General features: G+C 33.6%; 2 non-coding genes across 2 annotated transcripts; both read left to right on the forward strand.

Annotated features, from left to right (window-relative positions):
• The first annotated feature begins 5874 nt into the window (after window positions 1-5874).
• On the forward strand, window positions 5875-5981 carry LOC132803936 (small nucleolar RNA R71). The gene has a single exon (XR_009639224.1). It is a non-coding gene; the product is annotated as a small nucleolar RNA R71 (small nucleolar RNA).
• An 8342-nt stretch (window positions 5982-14323) lies between these two features.
• Window positions 14324-14430, forward strand: LOC132803937 (small nucleolar RNA R71). The gene has a single exon (XR_009639225.1). It is a non-coding gene; the product is annotated as a small nucleolar RNA R71 (small nucleolar RNA).
• Window positions 14431-14636: the final 206 nt, after the last annotated feature.

Raw genomic sequence — 14636 nt, forward strand, 5'->3', positions numbered from 1 at the left:
CTTTTTATAAATTCCAAACTTTAAATGATGATAACTCTTTGCTCGCACCTCGAAATCCAAAAATAACGAGACATTTGAAATCCTCAGATCTTGATGATTCATATGACATCCACTTCCATCATGAAATTCTCGATAGAATCTTTATGGAATCTTCAAGGTATCTTTTTGGAATCTTTTTAATGCTTAGTCCGTTCGAGCTCAAATCTTGCTTCCCACCATAATTCGACGCAAGGAATCCATCTTTATGGTTTGTTTTCTTAAAATTCTTCCTCTTTCACCTAGATTAAGAAAAATACATAAATAAGTATCTTTCCATAACAAATTAACACAAACTAACAAATATTAAGCTATAAATATGGCATAAAATCATCAATATTTTAGACCTAACAAATGCCCCCAAACTTAAGATTTGCTAGTCCATAGCAAAGAAAAAGAATAAGAAAATGAAATGTTATTTAAAGAACATAAGATACTTTAATGAGGTGCCTCAAAGATTGTATAACATATGACTTTTCAAATGGTTTCAAAGTAATTATGTAACTCAATACCTTATATTCTATCCAACATATATGATACTTCCAATGTGTGTGTGTGGAAATCAATTTATACACTTAATTATCATATGCTTGAATAAATTTACAAGAATTAGAAATTGATAATAAAGTATGAACTACCATATGCTTGACTTAATTATCACTCTCCACTAATGTAGGTTAATGCACCACCTTAAATCATTAGGACTTCATGGTTTCTATTGTTTAGGCTAATGGATAAGGCTAAAGAAAGAAAAGGATAGGATATAATAAATCAAAGAAAGAAAGCTAAAATTAAATATCAATGAATAAATTACTTGTAAAATTTGTTTCTTTATTAGAACTTCTTTTCTTATTTTAACTTCAATTTCAATATCCTTTTTCTCCTTTTTATTGTGCATATATTCTTCAAATCACACATATTCTTTCTTTATTTCTTTTTTTTTCTTTTTTTCTTTCTTTTCCACTAAACCCCCAAACTTATTTTTCTTCTTATTGCACATTCAAAGCTCCAATTTACACAAAAATGCATACTAGAGCCAAATTCACCAAATACTTAATCTCCAAGCTCTATTTATTTATTTTTTTTCCTTTTTTTCCTTTTTTTCTTTTTCAACACTCAAACAAGCTCACAAGCATATATTCATATCAATTCAATTAAAGCTCTCTTTGTAGTATGTTCAAGGTAGGAAAAAGAAATTTAAGGCTCAAAAAGGGTAAGTAATTGTGCTTTAATGAAGAAAAGGCTCTAATACATCTTTATGCATCCTAAAGGCTCAAATAAGGTACTAGTGGAAGATAATGTATTAGGTTGGCTTGAAAGGCTCAAACTTAAACAAAGATGGCCTAAATCATATTCTTAGTGATGCATCCACCTAGGATTTCGCCTCAAGCAATAATCAAGCAAGTTCTAGAGTTCAATTAATAATAAAGTACTCTAATTCATGCAAACCTTCTTCAAAACACAATCTAAATTATGCATTATTGATTATGTGCTCAAAATATATTGAAAGTAACAATATGTGAATATAAATTCAAGCATTTAGGCATACACAAAAACAAATCCACCATCTAAAAACCAATTTATTTTCAATCATAGTCTTATCATTGGCTCATTAAAGTACTTAAGAAAACACCACAAAAACAAATATATATATATATATATATATATATATATATATATATATATATTTAATAATGAAGGAAAATAAAAACTAAAACTAACATTTTTGAAAACTTATAAAAACACTTAAATGGACAAGATTTAAAAGATGCAAAGCATGCTTTTCACCCCCAAACTTAAAATGAACAATGTCCTCATTGTGAAAAACATAAAATAAAGCAAAAGTAAATAAAAGGTAAAGAATACTCCCCTTTGAAGACATGGAATGTTCCTCGTAATGTGAAAAAAATTTTATGTACTCCAATGCATATTAAAGGTGGTTATACTCCAAAAACCTAACTTTAGACTTGAAATTCTCAACATTCGTCTTTTGCTCTTTTACACCTAAACATCTTAAAACCTTGCAAAAACTCAAACAAAACACATCAAAACAACCTAAAAACAAGAAAACCTCTAAAAACAACTAAAATAAATAGATAAATATAAGGTAAAGAAAGAAATTTGGGTTGCCTCCCAAGAGCGCTTGTTTAAAGTCATTAGCTTGACTCCTCCCTTTAACTTAATTAAGATCATCCAAGTAGAGGCTAGTCTCAAGCACTCCACCTTCATAATATGGCTTCAACCGCTGCCCATTCACCTTAAAACTTTCATGTCCCGGTTTGGTGATTTCAATTGCTCCACTTGGAAACATTTGTACAATATCATATGGTCCACTCCATCTTGATCTTAATTTACCTGGAAACAATTTAAGTCTAGAGTTATAAAGAAGTACCTTTTGTCCAACATGAAAGTTCCTCTTTTTAATCATCTTATCGTGCCATCTCTTTGTCTTTTCTTTGTAAATCTTTGCATTCTCGAAAGCATCCATCCTAAATTCTTCAAGTTCATCCAATTGCAATAGCCTATTCTTGCCCACAGCCTCTTGATCAAAATTGAGAAACTTGGTTGCCCAATATGCTTTATGCTCCAATTCCACGGGAAGATGACATTCCTTACCAAAAACCAGTTTATACGGAGAAGTACCAATGGGGGTCTTGTAGGCGGTCCGGTATGCCCAAAGTGCATCATCTAGCTTTATTCAACAAGTTACAAAGAGGTTTAGTTATCTTGGAAAAATCCTTAATAAATCTCCTATAAAAGCCCGCATGCCCAAGAAAACTCCTAATACCTTTTATTGAAGTCGGTGGAGGCAATTTCTCTATAACTTCTATTTTAGCTTTATCTACCTCAATTCCCCTTTTAGAAATCTTATGACCTAAAACTATGCCCTCTTGAACCATAAAGTGACATTTTTCCCAATTAAGCACAAGATTCGTTTCTTTACACCTTAGAAGAACCCTAGATAAATTTTGCAAGCAAGAGGTAAAAGAATCACCAAATACACTAAAATCATCCATAAAGATTTCAATGATATCTTCTACCATATCCGAAAAGATGGACATCATACACCTTTGTAAGGTTGCAGGTGCATTGCATAAACCAAAAGGCATCCTTCTATAGGCAAAAGTTCCATAAGGACAAGTAAAAGTAGTCTTTTCTTGATCATCAGGGGCAATAGCTATTTGATTGTAACCGCTATAACCATCTAGAAAACAATAATATTCCTTACCGACTAACCTTTCTAACATTTGATCAATGAATGGCAAAGGAAAATGGTCTTTTCTAGTGGCCTTATTAAGCTTCCTATAATCAATACACACTCTCCACCCAGTAACTAACCTAGTAGGAATAAGCTCACTCTTATCATTCTCTTGCACAGTCATCCCACCTTTCTTAGGAACTACTTGAATAGGACTTACCCAATTACTATCCGAAATAGGATAGATAATCCCGGCATCTAAAAGCTTTAAAATCTCACCATGAACCACTTTCTTAAGATTAGGATTAAGCCTCCTTTGATGTTCTACAGTCGGTTTATGGTCTTCCTCCATAAGTATTTTGTGCATACAAATAGAGGGGCTAATACCCTTAATATCAGCTATAGTCCAACCTAGTGCAGTTTTATGTTCTATTAAAACTTCTAAAAGTTTGGCTTCTTGGTCCTCACTAAGGGCGGATGAAATTATTACCGGAAGGGTATTATTAAATCCTAGAAAAGCATATTTTAAATGACTAGGTAGTGGCTTCAAATCAATTATAGGTGGGTGCTCCACACTCGGTATCTTTCTAGGTCCACTCTCACCTAAATCCTCAAACTTTCCAACATAATCTACCTCACAGTGGGTGGCTATATCTATGATGTTACACTCTTGTTTTTCTTCTTCTGTACATGGTCCAAATAACTCACTCAATCCTAAGGGATCTAAATTACTTTCCTTTGCCATATCATTTACCAATTCATCACATGCATCAACAAGAAAGCAGCAAGAAATTTCATCAAGATTAGGAAATTTAACAACATTAGGGATTTGAAAACTTACCTCCTCATTGAGTACTCTAAGGGTTACTTGCCTTTGTTGTACATCAATTAGGGCACGTCCGGTTGCAAGAAATGGTCTTCCAAGAATGATTGGAATGTTGTCATCTTCCTCCATATCAAGTATCACAAAGTCTGCAGGGAATATGAACTTGTTTACTTTTACAAGTACATCCTCCAATATTCCCCTTGGCCTTTTTATGCTTCGATCTGCCATTTGAAGAGTCACTGTGGTAGGCTTCACATCTCCCACTCCAAGCTTCCTGTAAATGCTATATGGCATCAAATTAATGCTAGCACCTAAATCACAAAGAGCCATAAAATTATAATGTCCAATGTTATACGGGATATCAAAGCTTCCTGGATCTTTTAACTTGGGTGGAATCCTATGGTGTAACCTAGCACTACTCTCCTCACTCAAAGCTACTAACTCATAATTCTCCCACCTCCTCTTGTTTGACAATATCTCCTTCAAAAACTTAACATAGGAAGGCATTTGTTCTAAGGCATCTATGAAAGGGATATTTACATGCAATTGCTTAAATACATCAAGAAACTTTTTAAATTGATTATCTAACTTTTCATTCCTAAACCTAGATGGGAAAGTTGGAGGTGGGATTTTCTTGTAGGCTTGATTCTTATCCTCATTTTCGTTGTGCTTGTCAATAGGTTTGGTTAGGTAAGGTGCTGGTTCAACTTTCTTTGATCCAGTTGGTGAGCTCTCGGCCTCTCTTACATGTGGTGGTATGTACTTTGTTGGTGGAGACTTCATGGCATCACTTAAACCTTCATCTTTTCTCCTATAAGCCTCATTATGCTCCACATTTGATTTTGAGTTGTCATGTGTGACCAAGTGTGATGTTGAGTCTATAGGGCTCTCTTCATCTTCATCATCAAGAATTACCATCCCTTTGTCACTTTCTTTAGGCCCGGCTACTTGCTTTCCACTTCTTAATGTAATGGCTTGAACCTGCTCCTTTGGGTTCTTCTCCGTTTGGCTTGGCAAAGTTCCTTGACTTCTTTGGAATTGAGTTGCTAATTGACCTATTTGGTTCTCCAAGCTTTTGATTGCAGCCATTTGGTTGTTGAACATTTGACTATGGTTTGTCAATTGTTGCTCAGTTCTCTGCATGAAAGAATTAGTACTATTAGATAACTCTTGCAAGGATTGTTCAAGTGAAGAAAATTGAGTTTGAGCTTGAGAAGAATTTTGATTTTGATGTGCAAGTTGCGGCTTTTGGTAGAATGGAGATTGGAATTGTTGTCTTTGAAACCCTCCACTTTGTCCTTGATTAGACCCTTGCTGGTTGTTGTTGGACCATGAAAAATTTGGGTGGTTCCTCCATCCTGGATTATATGTGTTAGAATATGGATTGTTTTGTTGCTTTTGGAAGTTCCCTACAAAATTAACATCATCAGAAGCAAAGGGATTTCCAACTTGGCAATCCACACTCTTATGATCATGAGCACCACATAAATCACAAAATAAAAAATTATTAGTAGATTGGATAGAATTCACCCCTATTTGACCAAATTGAGTGTTCAAGGTCTTCATGAATTGGGTTGCAAGTTGAGCTCCTAAGTTGTTAATATCAACGTCTTCCACGGCCTTTACTTGACTTCTTCCATTTAGTCTCCTCTCACTTGGATATTGGTAGTTATTATGGGCCATCTCTTCAATTAATTCAAATGCTTCTGATTGCCTCTTCTTCATTAAAGAACCTCCTGCAGCTGCATCTACCAATTGTTTGTTACCATAATCTAGACCATTATAGAAAATCTGTACCTGTATCCATGTTGGAAAACCATGGTGTGGGCATCTTCTTAATAGTTCCTTGAAGCGCTCCCATGCATCATACAAAGTCTCTTGGTCCCATTGACAAAAATTGTTTATATCACTTTTCAATTTTGCGGTCTTTGATGGAGGAAAGAATTTGTCTAGGAATTTTGTCTCTATAGCATCCCATGTAGTGATAGTACCTGCAGGTAAAGAATTTAACCACACTTTTGCCTTGTCTCTAAGAGACCAAGGAAAAAGTCTTAATCGAAAAGCATCATCAGAAACACCATTTTGTTTAGACATATCACACAATTGAAGAAAACTAGAAATATGCATGTTTGGATCTTCATGAGGCAAACCACAAAATTGAACATTATTAAGCAAAGAAGTAGTAGATGCTTCAATTTTAAAATTGTTTGCTTCAATGGGTGGTCTCCTTATGCAAGACAAATCACCAACTTTCTTGTGAGCAGCATACTCGCATATGGGCAAATCATCTTCTCTTTGGTTGGCCATTGCACCTTCTTGAGTTCCTTGGTCTATACATACCCAAGTACCCCTTATGGCTTGTTTTCTAGGTGCTGGTTTATTTTCTAAGTCAACTCCCTCCTTGAACTCTTGATCACCACTATGAATCATACACAACACCTAATTCCTAAAAAGAGAGCAAGTAAAATAAATTAGATAGAAAATTAGAAAATTGAATAAGAAAAAAAAATTTTATTAGAATTCTAATGTTGCTAACTAATCTAACAATTAAAATCAATTAGCAATAAAGAAAAATAAACTAACACTTAACTAAAAGATAAATGAAAATAACTCTAGGAAATAATGAACCAAATGAATTGAATGCAAAAAAAATTAAACCCTTTTGTGCAGGTATGCTTTTAAAGTAAACAATTATGCCAAACTAAAATTTCAACTAAAAGTAAGCTAAACCTAATCTTATTCAACCAAACAAATAAAAAATAATACTAAAAACCCTAAGTATGCTAGACTTGTAACCTAAGCACCAATAAATTAAAAACACAATTTTGGTTTCAAGTACCACAAAATAAGTATTAAAAATTCAAAGCAAGTTGGCCAAACAAGCAAAGAATTAAAACCCTAGCATGCAACACTAAAACCAAAATTAAGAAACAAATATAAAAATTTAAAATAAGAAAACAATGATCAAAGTACTACTAAACCCAATCCGAATTAATATTAATGCCTTAATCCCCGGCAACGGCGCCAAAAACTTGATGTGTAAAATCAACTCGCAAGTGCACGAATCGTTTTCAAGTAATAAAGTGGAAAAATAGGGTTGTCGTACCCAAGGGATTAAGTATTAAGTACCAAAGTTAATTAGGTTTTGATAATATTTGAACTAAAATTTAAGATGGCAATTGAAAACTAAATAAACTAAATTAAACAAAAGCAATCAATTAAAATTAGATCAATTTCAAGTAAGAGAGAGAATTGAATAATTATGAATACTAGGGCATTTGATTTCACCACTAACTATTCCAATTTAATTACTTAAATATGTAAATTTAATTAACTAGTAATTTTGTTAACCACACTTAATCACAAAATTAATCAAAAGTAGTTTCCACTCACAATTGATAATATTCACATAACCTAATCTATTCCTTCCGGCCTATAAATTAAATCATGCAAATTCATCAAGCATAGATTAAGCAAATAATATGGCATGAGACATAACTATTTTCCAATCAATTATGCATTCATGTAAATCATTGGAGATCCATAATATTATCCTTTTCCAAGCTCAAATATTATTAAAATCATTCATTCCTTCCGGCCTATGAAAGCATTAAGTATACCAATGATTTATTAACAAAACATATTACTAATTAAATAAAACTCAACATATATTAAAATAATTAAACCTTCATAGTTAGGGCTACATCATAGCCCTAGCTATGAAAATTAGTTCATCGTAAAAATAATTTCAACATCCATAATTATTAAAAATAATAAGATTCACAATTAAAGAGAAAGGAAAAGAGAATAAAAACTATTGAAGAAATTCTCCTCCAAGAGCTCTCAAAGTCGTAGCCTTCTTCTTCAAGCAAACCCACGTCTCTCTGCCTCCTCCAAGCTCTCCAATTGATCTTCTAAAACTTTAAAACTTTAAAAACCTAGAACCCTTAAGAGAATCTTAGAAACTCCCAAAATTTGGTTTGTTTCTATTTAAGCCTCCTAAAAGCTCTTAAATAACTCTCTAAACTTGTATATCTTCCTTCAATGTGGTGGGGGCTATATATATAGGACCTTGGGAATCTTTTTCTCTCTTTATTTTCAATGTGGGAGTCTTGGAAGATACCTTTTTTAGGCCATGAAAGGGGTTGGACGAATTTCATATGTAAAAAGGAAACTGTATATTACTTGCTCTCTACTACTTTCCTTTTATCTAATTCCTCCTAAAAAAATAGTTAATTAGTCTAATTTACCCTTAATGAAGCATGTGACATGACATGTGCCTCATTAATGATAAATTAACCAATTATTGCCACTTGTTTTTATCTTGGCCCTCAATTTGCCTTGATTTCCTCTTTCCATCAATGGTGGAGATTTAACTAGAATATTCCTTTTTATAAATTCCAAACTTTAAATGATGATAACTCTTTGCTCGCACCTCGAAATCCAAAAATAACGAGACATTTGAAATCCTCAGATCTTGATGATTCATATGACATCCACTTCCATCATGAAATTCTCGATAGAATCTTTATGGAATCTTCAAGGTATCTTTTTGGAATCTTTTTAATGCTTAGTCCGTTCGAGCTCAAATCTTGCTTCCCACCATAATTCGACGCAAGGAATCCATCTTTATGGTTTGTTTTCTTAAAATTCTTCCTCTTTCACCTAGATTAAGAAAAATACATAAATAAGTATCTTTCCATAACAAATTAACACAAACTAACAAATATTAAGCTATAAATATGGCATAAAATCATCAATATTTTAGACCTAACAAATGCCCCCAAACTTAAGATTTGCTAGTCCATAGCAAAGAAAAAGAATAAGAAAATGAAATGTTATTTAAAGAACATAAGATACTTTAATGAGGTGCCTCAAAGATTGTATAACATATGACTTTTCAAATGGTTTCAAAGTAATTATGTAACTCAATACCTTATATTCTATCCAACATATATGATACTTCCAATGTGTGTGTGTGGAAATCAATTTATACACTTAATTATCATATGCTTGAATAAATTTACAAGAATTAGAAATTGATAATAAAGTATGAACTACCATATGCTTGACTTAATTATCACTCTCCACTAATGTAGGTTAATGCACCACCTTAAATCATTAGGACTTCATGGTTTCTATTGTTTAGGCTAATGGATAAGGCTAAAGAAAGAAAAGGATAGGATATAATAAATCAAAGAAAGAAAGCTAAAATTAAATATCAATGAATAAATTACTTGTAAAATTTGTTTCTTTATTAGAACTTCTTTTCTTATTTTAACTTCAATTTCAATATCCTTTTTCTCCTTTTTATTGTGCATATATTCTTCAAATCACACATATTCTTTCTTTATTTCTTTTTTTTTCTTTTTTTCTTTCTTTTCCACTAAACCCCCAAACTTATTTTTCTTCTTATTGCACATTCAAAGCTCCAATTTACACAAAAATGCATACTAGAGCCAAATTCACCAAATACTTAATCTCCAAGCTCTATTTATTTATTTTTTTTCCTTTTTTTCCTTTTTTTCTTTTTCAACACTCAAACAAGCTCACAAGCATATATTCATATCAATTCAATTAAAGCTCTCTTTGTAGTATGTTCAAGGTAGGAAAAAGAAATTTAAGGCTCAAAAAGGGTAAGTAATTGTGCTTTAATGAAGAAAAGGCTCTAATACATCTTTATGCATCCTAAAGGCTCAAATAAGGTACTAGTGGAAGATAATGTATTAGGTTGGCTTGAAAGGCTCAAACTTAAACAAAGATGGCCTAAATCATATTCTTAGTGATGCATCCACCTAGGATTTCGCCTCAAGCAATAATCAAGCAAGTTCTAGAGTTCAATTAATAATAAAGTACTCTAATTCATGCAAACCTTCTTCAAAACACAATCTAAATTATGCATTATTGATTATGTGCTCAAAATATATTGAAAGTAACAATATGTGAATATAAATTCAAGCATTTAGGCATACACAAAAACAAATCCACCATCTAAAAACCAATTTATTTTCAATCATAGTCTTATCATTGGCTCATTAAAGTACTTAAGAAAACACCACAAAAACAATATATATATATATATATATATATATATATATATATATATATATATTTAATAATGAAGGAAAATAAAAACTAAAACTAACATTTTTGAAAACTTATAAAAACACTTAAATGGACAAGATTTAAAAGATGCAAAGCATGCTTTTCACCCCCAAACTTAAAATGAACAATGTCCTCATTGTGAAAAACATAAAATAAAGCAAAAGTAAATAAAAGGTAAAGAATACTCCCCTTTGAAGACATGGAATGTTCCTCGTAATGTGAAAAAAATTTTATGTACTCCAATGCATATTAAAGGTGGTTATACTCCAAAAACCTAACTTTAGACTTGAAATTCTCAACATTCGTCTTTTGCTCTTTTACACCTAAACATCTTAAAACCTTGCAAAAACTCAAACAAAACACATCAAAACAACCTAAAAACAAGAAAACCTCTAAAAACAACTAAAATAAATAGATAAATATAAGGTAAAGAAAGAAATTTGGGTTGCCTCCCAAGAGCGCTTGTTTAAAGTCATTAGCTTGACTCCTCCCTTTAACTTAATTAAGATCATCCAAGTAGAGGCTAGTCTCAAGCACTCCACCTTCATAATATGGCTTCAACCGCTGCCCATTCACCTTAAAACTTTCATGTCCCGGTTTGGTGATTTCAATTGCTCCACTTGGAAACATTTGTACAATATCATATGGTCCACTCCATCTTGATCTTAATTTACCTGGAAACAATTTAAGTCTAGAGTTATAAAGAAGTACCTTTTGTCCAACATGAAAGTTCCTCTTTTTAATCATCTTATCGTGCCATCTCTTTGTCTTTTCTTTGTAAATCTTTGCATTCTCGAAAGCATCCATCCTAAATTCTTCAAGTTCATCCAATTGCAATAGCCTATTCTTGCCCACAGCCTCTTGATCAAAATTGAGAAACTTGGTTGCCCAATATGCTTTATGCTCCAATTCCACGGGAAGATGACATTCCTTACCAAAAACCAGTTTATACGGAGAAGTACCAATGGGGGTCTTGTAGGCGGTCCGGTATGCCCAAAGTGCATCATCTAGCTTTATTCAACAAGTTACAAAGAGGTTTAGTTATCTTGGAAAAATCCTTAATAAATCTCCTATAAAAGCCCGCATGCCCAAGAAAACTCCTAATACCTTTTATTGAAGTCGGTGGAGGCAATTTCTCTATAACTTCTATTTTAGCTTTATCTACCTCAATTCCCCTTTTAGAAATCTTATGACCTAAAACTATGCCCTCTTGAACCATAAAGTGACATTTTTCCCAATTAAGCACAAGATTCGTTTCTTTACACCTTAGAAGAACCCTAGATAAATTTTGCAAGCAAGAGGTAAAAGAATCACCAAATACACTAAAATCATCCATAAAGATTTCAATGATATCTTCTACCATATCCGAAAAGATGGACATCATACACCTTTGTAAGGTTGCAGGTGCATTGCATAAACCAAAAGGCATCCTTCTATAGGCAAAAGTTCCATAAGGACAAGTAAAAGTAGTCTTTTCTTGATCATCAGGGGCAATAGCTATTTGATTGTAACCGCTATAACCATCTAGAAAACAATAATATTCCTTACCGACTAACCTTTCTAACATTTGATCAATGAATGGCAAAGGAAAATGGTCTTTTCTAGTGGCCTTATTAAGCTTCCTATAATCAATACACACTCTCCACCCAGTAACTAACCTAGTAGGAATAAGCTCACTCTTATCATTCTCTTGCACAGTCATCCCACCTTTCTTAGGAACTACTTGAATAGGACTTACCCAATTACTATCCGAAATAGGATAGATAATCCCGGCATCTAAAAGCTTTAAAATCTCACCATGAACCACTTTCTTAAGATTAGGATTAAGCCTCCTTTGATGTTCTACAGTCGGTTTATGGTCTTCCTCCATAAGTATTTTGTGCATACAAATAGAGGGGCTAATACCCTTAATATCAGCTATAGTCCAACCTAGTGCAGTTTTATGTTCTATTAAAACTTCTAAAAGTTTGGCTTCTTGGTCCTCACTAAGGGCGGATGAAATTATTACCGGAAGGGTATTATTAAATCCTAGAAAAGCATATTTTAAATGACTAGGTAGTGGCTTCAAATCAATTATAGGTGGGTGCTCCACACTCGGTATCTTTCTAGGTCCACTCTCACCTAAATCCTCAAACTTTCCAACATAATCTACCTCACAGTGGGTGGCTATATCTATGATGTTACACTCTTGTTTTTCTTCTTCTGTACATGGTCCAAATAACTCACTCAATCCTAAGGGATCTAAATTACTTTCCTTTGCCATATCATTTACCAATTCATCACATGCATCAACAAGAAAGCAGCAAGAAATTTCATCAAGATTAGGAAATTTAACAACATTAGGGATTTGAAAACTTACCTCCTCATTGAGTACTCTAAGGGTTACTTGCCTTTGTTGTACATCAATTAGGGCACGTCCGGTTGCAAGAAATGGTCTTCCAAGAATGATTGGAATGTTGTCATCTTCCTCCATATCAAGTATCACAAAGTCTGCAGGGAATATGAACTTGTTTACTTTTACAAGTACATCCTCCAATATTCCCCTTGGCCTTTTTATGCTTCGATCTGCCATTTGAAGAGTCACTGTGGTAGGCTTCACATCTCCCACTCCAAGCTTCCTGTAAATGCTATATGGCATCAAATTAATGCTAGCACCTAAATCACAAAGAGCCATAAAATTATAATGTCCAATGTTATACGGGATATCAAAGCTTCCTGGATCTTTTAACTTGGGTGGAATCCTATGGTGTAACCTAGCACTACTCTCCTCACTCAAAGCTACTAACTCATAATTCTCCCACCTCCTCTTGTTTGACAATATCTCCTTCAAAAACTTAACATAGGAAGGCATTTGTTCTAAGGCATCTATGAAAGGGATATTTACATGCAATTGCTTAAATACATCAAGAAACTTTTTAAATTGATTATCTAACTTTTCATTCCTAAACCTAGATGGGAAAGTTGGAGGTGGGATTTTCTTGTAGGCTTGATTCTTATCCTCATTTTCGTTGTGCTTGTCAATAGGTTTGGTTAGGTAAGGTGCTGGTTCAACTTTCTTTGATCCAGTTGGTGAGCTCTCGGCCTCTCTTACATGTGGTGGTATGTACTTTGTTGGTGGAGACTTCATGGCATCACTTAAACCTTCATCTTTTCTCCTATAAGCCTCATTATGCTCCACATTTGATTTTGAGTTGTCATGTGTGACCAAGTGTGATGTTGAGTCTATAGGGCTCTCTTCATCTTCATCATCAAGAATTACCATCCCTTTGTCACTTTCTTTAGGCCCGGCTACTTGCTTTCCACTTCTTAATGTAATGGCTTGAACCTGCTCCTTTGGGTTCTTCTCCGTTTGGCTTGGCAAAGTTCCTTGACTTCTTTGGAATTGAGTTGCTAATTGACCTATTTGGTTCTCCAAGCTTTTGATTGCAGCCATTTGGTTGTTGAACATTTGACTATGGTTTGTCAATTGTTGCTCAGTTCTCTGCATGAAAGAATTAGTACTATTAGATAACTCTTGCAAGGATTGTTCAAGTGAAGAAAATTGAGTTTGAGCTTGAGAAGAATTTTGATTTTGATGTGCAAGTTGCGGCTTTTGGTAGAATGGAGATTGGAATTGTTGTCTTTGAAACCCTCCACTTTGTCCTTGATTAGACCCTTGCTGGTTGTTGTTGGACCATGAAAAATTTGGGTGGTTCCTCCATCCTGGATTATATGTGTTAGAATATGGATTGTTTTGTTGCTTTTGGAAGTTCCCTACAAAATTAACATCATCAGAAGCAAAGGGATTTCCAACTTGGCAATCCACACTCTTATGATCATGAGCACCACATAAATCACAAAATAAAAAATTATTAGTAGATTGGATAGAATTCACCCCTATTTGACCAAATTGAGTGTTCAAGGTCTTCATGAATTGGGTTGCAAGTTGAGCTCCTAAGTTGTTAATATCAACGTCTTCCACGGCCTTTACTTGACTTCTTCCATTTAGTCTCCTCTCACTTGGATATTGGTAGTTATTATGGGCCATCTCTTCAATTAATTCAAATGCTTCTGATTGCCTCTTCTTCATTAAAGAACCTCCTGCAGCTGCATCTACCAATTGTTTGTTACCATAATCTAGACCATTATAGAAAATCTGTACCTGTATCCATGTTGGAAAACCATGGTGTGGGCATCTTCTTAATAGTTCCTTGAAGCGCTCCCATGCATCATACAAAGTCTCTTGGTCCCATTGACAAAAATTGTTTATATCACTTTTCAATTTTGCGGTCTTTGATGGAGGAAAGAATTTGTCTAGGAATTTTGTCTCTATAGCATCCCATGTAGTGATAGTACCTGCAGGTAAAGAATTTAACCACACTTTTGCCTTGTCTCTAAGAGACCAAGGAAAAAGTCTTAATCGAAAAGCATCATCAGAAACACCATTTTGTTTAGACATATCACACAATTGAAGAAAACTAGAAATATGCA

This window comes from Ziziphus jujuba, chromosome 5, assembly GCF_031755915.1.
Source record: "Ziziphus jujuba cultivar Dongzao chromosome 5, ASM3175591v1".
NCBI classification, from domain to species: Eukaryota; Viridiplantae; Streptophyta; class Magnoliopsida; order Rosales; family Rhamnaceae; genus Ziziphus; species Ziziphus jujuba.